Below are 6,000 nucleotides of genomic sequence, written 5' to 3'. Positions count from 1 at the left end.
GGACTGTGTGTTGTTCTTCCCATATAATAAAACCAAAGAGTAATTTGGTTCTTCATATCTTGAGGTAATCCATTAAAGAAGAAACTTTCTTAAAAATCCAGTTCTCTGGATTTTTTTTTTTTTACAGTGGGTAAAGTCATAGGTTTGTTGTTGTTGTGTTTTTTTTTAATAAAATAAACTTTAAAAATAACTATTATTCATAGGTACTATTAAAGTAACATCTAAGACTCAACTTTGAAAGATGTGTTTCATATACTCAAAATAGTGCTTTTGTATTTAATGGAAGGGCTATCATTAAACCTAAGCTTTCCAAGGAGCATAAAATATAGTGCTTTCCTGAGACTGTCTCCCTCACGAATGGAGCATTTTGAGTTGTAGTGGTGATTCTTACATTTATTCCTAAGGTGGCTTCCTATCAGAGATAATTTTGATTTAAAATAACTAAAAGTAATTTCAATGTAAAATTCCTAAGACAAAGAAATTTCAACTCTGAATTTAAGAAGTCAGAATTTAACGCTTCACTAACTCATAAAGGATTTAGTCTAGGAAGCGATTCTTGTCTAAAAAGGGTATCATTTGATTCCTGGCTCTTGGTGTCCTGTCAGTGATAAAGTGAAAGCTTTAGGCTGGCTACTCAGATACTCAGAGATTGAAAATTTGTTTTAGAAGGGAATATATTCTAATAAAATGAGAATTGCTTTTCTCTACCTTCTAGGCTCTAAAATTTCTTGGTTTTTAGGGGGCTGTGAACACTTAGGAGCACATTATTTATTCATTCAGCAGCTACTCATTGAGCATCCTTTGTATGCCAGGCACATGGCATTAAGTGTTGAAGGTACATGTGTGAAGAAGAAAAACAAATGCAGCCCTAGTGGAGACTCAGTCTAGTGAAAGGGACTGATGACAAGCCAACTAGTTACAATGCAGTTGTGTTTGGTACTGTAATGGGGAAGAATGGGGCCAGGAGCTGTGGGAGCATTTAGGAGGGACAGTGAGATTTGTGGCATGTGAAGTGTGTGGGACCAGGCAATGGAAGACCTTGTCATCCTTGCCATCTTGAGGACATTCACTAGATCGTAGACTGCTATTGAAGGTTTGTAGTATGGAAGGAGCATTTTAGTTTCTGTTTTCCTACTGATGATAGTAATGCTGCATAAAGATAGATGAGCTGCTACAACAATCCCAGTATCTCAGTGGCTTCAGACAGTAGGAGTTTGGCTGTTTTCATCATTACTCCGATGTGGCGGAAAGACTCCCAGGTACCCAGAGTTCCCCATTTGTAACAATGCCAGCTTTGAATCCTCAGACTTGCCCTGGAAGGTGGTAGATCCTGCAGGGGCTTACAGCCAGGACTGAAAGGCACATAGCACTTTTCCCCATTTCCATTGGCCAGAGCCCAGCCCTATGACCCGAGGCCAATGGCAAGGAAGATGGGAAAGTGTAGTCATCAGGTGTGTCCACGAAGAGAACCAAAACGATCTGCTAAATACATAGCATTGTCCTTCCCACAAATGGACCGTTGGAATGAATGAAAGAATGAATGAAAAAAACTCACTAGAAAATAAAGGTGATCCACAATTTCATATCCCAGAAATAATCACAATAAGAAATTGTGTGTTTAAAAATATGGTATCTTACTACAATAGCAACAAGCTCCTGGTAGATTTGAAAAATATATAGAAACAAAGGAAATTAAAAATTGTATATTCCCTACCAAGAGAGATCCCTGGATTTTTGTTGTTCTTTTGGTGTACGTACTTCTGTGTCTTTACTGTTTTGCAGTCTTTTCCTCCATTTAATGTAAGCATTTTCCCATATCTTCGAAAATTCTACATTTATTGTGGATGTAGCATAGTTTTCTAATAAGTTCTCTCCTATTGGACATTTTGACAGTTTATAACATTTTTGCCATTAAAAATGCTGAGATGTATTCCTTTTAATAAGCTTTATGCATATATACCCATGATTATTTCCATCTGTTCTTGCAATTATTTTTCCTCTTGCATTTACTCTTCAAAGAAATTATCCAAGTAATAGATGCAAGTAGTTAGGAATCAAATAATATCAAAAGGAACTTTACTTTAAAAAAAGTAAAAAGGCAGTCTCCTTCCCTATGCCCAGATCTGACTCTTTTAGCTGTTAATTCTGATACTTACCTCTATATTTCTTCTTCTCACACTTAATCTATTTAAATGTTTCTTTGTTTTCTTTCCCAATCCTTGCTTCATTAATAAGGACTTCCAGTATGATGTTGAGAAGCAGTGGTGAGAGGCAGAATCATTTTCTTGTACCTGATGTTAGTGGGAAAGCTTTGAGTTTCTCACCATGAAGTATGATGTTAGCTACAGGTTTTGTGTAGATAGTGTTTATCAAGTTCCCTTTATTCTGAGTTTACTGGGTTTTTATCATGAATGGGTATTGGATTTTGTCAACAAAATCCATCTATCGATATGATGATGGGATTTTTCTCTTTTAGCCTGTTGATGTGATGGGTTACATTAATTGTTTTTCAAATGTGGAACCAGTCCTGAATACCTGGGGTAAATCCCACTCGATTGTGGTATATATTTCTTTACGTACTTTTGGATTTGATGTACTAATATTTTGTTGGGGGTTTTTGCATCTATGTTCATGGGAAGTACTGGTCTGTAGTTTTCCTGTACTGTCTTTGGTTTTGGTATTAGGGTAATGCAGGCCTCATAGAATGAGTTAGAAAGTAAGTATTCCCTCTGCCTCTGTCCTCTGAAAGAGATGGTAGACCTTTGGTGTAGTTTCTTCGTTTAAATACTTGGTACAGTGAGCCTGTCTGGGCCTAATGCTTTGTGTTTTAGAAGGTTATTAATTATTGATTTTATTTCTTTAACAGATATAGGCTTATTCAAGTTATCTTTTTCTTTAATGAGTTTTGACAGATTGTCCATTTCATCTAGATTATCAAATTTATGGGCATAGACTTGTTTAGAATGTTCCTTTATTAACCTTTTAATTTCCATGGGCTCTGTAGTGATGTACCCTTTTTCATTGCTAACTTTACTAATTTGCTCCTTTTCTCTCTTTTTCTTAGCCTGTTAGGTAATTATCAAGTTTACTGACCTTTTCAAAGAACCAGCTTTTGGTTTTCTTGGGTTTTTTTTTTACCCCATTGATTTTCTGTTTTAAATTTCATTGACTCTGCTCTGGTTCTTACTGTTTTTTTTTTTCTTTCCCTTACTTTGGGTTTAATTTGCACTTTTTCTAGTTTCCTAAGGTGGAAACTTAATTATTGCTTTTAGGTCCTTCTTCTTTCCTAATGCATGCATCCAGTGTATAATTTTCCTTCTAAGCACTACTTTTGCTGCATCACACAAATTTTGACAAGTTGTATTTCCATTTAGTTCAAGCTATTTTTAAATTTCTCTTTATTTCTTCTTTGACCCATGTATTATTTAGAAGTGTGTTTAATCTCCAAAATATTTTGGTATCTCTCAATTATCTTTCTGTCTTTGATTTCTAGTTTAATTCCATTGTGGTAGCTACACCTGCTCTCTTTTGATTAATGTTACCATAATGTATTTTTCTGTCCACTTATTTTTAGTCTATGTGTCTTTAAAGTGGGTTTCTTATAGACAGCATTTAGTTAGATTGTGTTTTTTGATCCACTCTGACAATCTCTTGTCTTTTTTCTTTTCTTTTCTTTCTCTCTTTTTTTGGCGGGGGGGTCGGGGTGGGGGTTGTGGGGAGGAACATTGGAACTCCAACTGAGATTCTGGGCTGTATAACCTTTGAACTCCTGTGCCATGCCTGAGACTGCAGTCTTGGTGTGGCCATGGACTTGGGAAAACTAAGAGGCAAAAGATCTGAGTGAGCAGATGACAGCATCAGGCAGGCAGAGAGGACTGCCTGAGTGTGAGACTCAGCTGTACATGCGTCCCTGCCCTTGAGTACTGTGAGGCATTCTTGTGTGTGTGCGTATTTACTCAAGATCCCTGCAGTCCAGCTCCTTTCCAGCAACAGTCTATTCCAGAAGAACACATAAGTCAGAAGATTAAAATCTTTGCGAGTTGCTAGGACTCTGATCACGATCATTCATCTGGGACACAGTAGTAAGTCTCTCTGGCTCAAAAGGTGGTAGAAAATGAAATAAAATCAGCGTGAAAGTGCTTTGTACAGCTCTGTACGGTTGCTGGCAGTTAATGCTTTATGTGCACCCTATCACTGTATGTGTTAGCAAGTAAACACTGATCTTATTTTTCAACGTAATTTTTAAAATTTCTGCTTTTCCTGTATCCATTTTAGGTTCTCCACACCCATGTTAGTAAGTGGAATGCAAACAAAAAAACCACAGTGTTCTAAATGGTATTTATGTCAAATAGCAGGAGTGGGAGTGCAGAATATAAAGAAACTCAAAGGCAGTTTAATAGTGCTAAAGAAAGGCAAATGGATTATTGGAAGGAAAAGGTTCGCTTTTCACACTCAATGTGGTTATGAGTTAATGCTGGCTGAATCTATAACATTCTGGTAAGTGTATACGTAATACTAGACTCCCCCTCTTGCACCTAGCAAAGTTCATTGCCCAGAATTATAGAAATCCTGTGTTGGACACCAATCCTTGCAGGTTTAACTCTTTGATATTTTCCTAGATAAGGACTTCATGTATATTTGTTTATAAGAAGGACACCTCTTCATCTCCACACAGCTACAGAACTATCAGTGTGTTGAATGTCTCGTCCAAAGTCAACGTCTGCTTTCTTCTCTCTGTGTTCTTCTCCTTCATGTATTACATGAGGAAGAAGCCTGGTTTAGTCTCAGCTCTCACGATTCATGACTGTTAGGCTCATATCTTATTGAGAAAATAATAGTCACAATTTAAGATTTTAAAAAATACTTACTGTAGACATTAGTCATTGTGGACTCTTAATTCTTCCAGCCTTTGACTGCAGATCAATCCTGAGCAACAGATGGGTGGGAGTGGGCTCCTGAGAGCTCACAGTCCATTCCTAAGTGGCATAAAATAAGATAGTCATAGCTCTCTCTTGCTTATATTTGTAAACAATTTATGGGATTTCTGTATTCGATTTTAAGCTTATATTTGTATTCACATTTTTACTGTAAAAGTCACGTGCAGATGTTGATGGTAAAAAAATGAATGCCCCCCTCTTTCTACCATCCTCCTCTCCAGTCCCATTCCCCAGAGGAGACCACCGTGAGCAGTTTAACATGTAATGCAATTTTTAGATGGCCTTGTTCTTGCCCTTAGTAAGAAGATGAAACGCCTTCCTCTGGTCAGATGGTATGGTCTTAACCTGTCATGAACTGGGAGTGTGTTTGAGAAGCCAGAGCTGGAAACCCCATAATCTCCTCCACCTCCCAGCATTTCCTGGTCTTCTGCAATCATGGTTTAACTCATTTCACCACATCCACGTTTACCCCTGCCATCCATTCTTCAAACTGTGGCCACAACAAGCTTCAAAACACAAATCTGATGCTTGCTTTGTAAAACACCCACTGCTCAAAACACTTGGAAGGCTTTCCCTTGCTCTTAGGATAGACCAAATTACTCAATGCTGCATATAATACAGTGCTTACCACCTCTGCAGCCTCTCATCACACCCCGTCTGTGCCCTGCATCTGTCAACGAGCTGCCTTGCAGTCTTCATTCTTCACCATGCCCTTCGGTTAGCTTCTAGTCTAGTTCAGATTTAAGTTCAGAATTTAGTTCCCTTTCTCAAGGGAAACCTTTCCGGAAGCATTAGGGAAGGTTCTGTTTCGCAGCTTTATCACATATTTCTCCTTGTGGCACTGAATATGATGAAAATTTTACATTGTGTTGGATTAGTATATTCCCCCACTAATTTCTTAATAGGGTGCCTGGCACATAGTAGGAGCTCTTCATCATTAGGTGAATTGATCGTGCCCCCGTTCCGTCCTAGTCTTGCCCACTGTCACTTTACTCTGGACAATATAACGTTTCCCACCCTGTCGTCTCGTCTCTTTCTAAACCTACGCTGCTCTCCTCCTCCA

General features: G+C 38.0%; 1 long non-coding RNA gene across 1 annotated transcript in view; it reads right to left on the bottom strand.

The window, feature by feature from the left end:
- Positions 1–3,720: 3,720 nt before the first annotated feature.
- The window catches only part of LOC107034993 (uncharacterized), a 31,694-nt gene continuing 29,414 nt past the window's right edge, over positions 3,721–6,000 (bottom strand). Inside the window, exon 6 of the long non-coding RNA XR_012079993.1 lies at positions 3,721–5,667. This is a non-coding gene — a long non-coding RNA (uncharacterized lncRNA). The remainder of the gene's footprint in view (positions 5,668–6,000) is intronic.

This window comes from Vicugna pacos, chromosome 14 (assembly GCF_048564905.1).
Source record: "Vicugna pacos chromosome 14, VicPac4, whole genome shotgun sequence".
Classification (NCBI taxonomy): Eukaryota; Metazoa; Chordata; class Mammalia; order Artiodactyla; family Camelidae; genus Vicugna; species Vicugna pacos.
The sequence above is the reverse complement of the archived record's forward strand: the minus strand, read 5'-3'. Positions and strand labels throughout refer to the sequence as shown.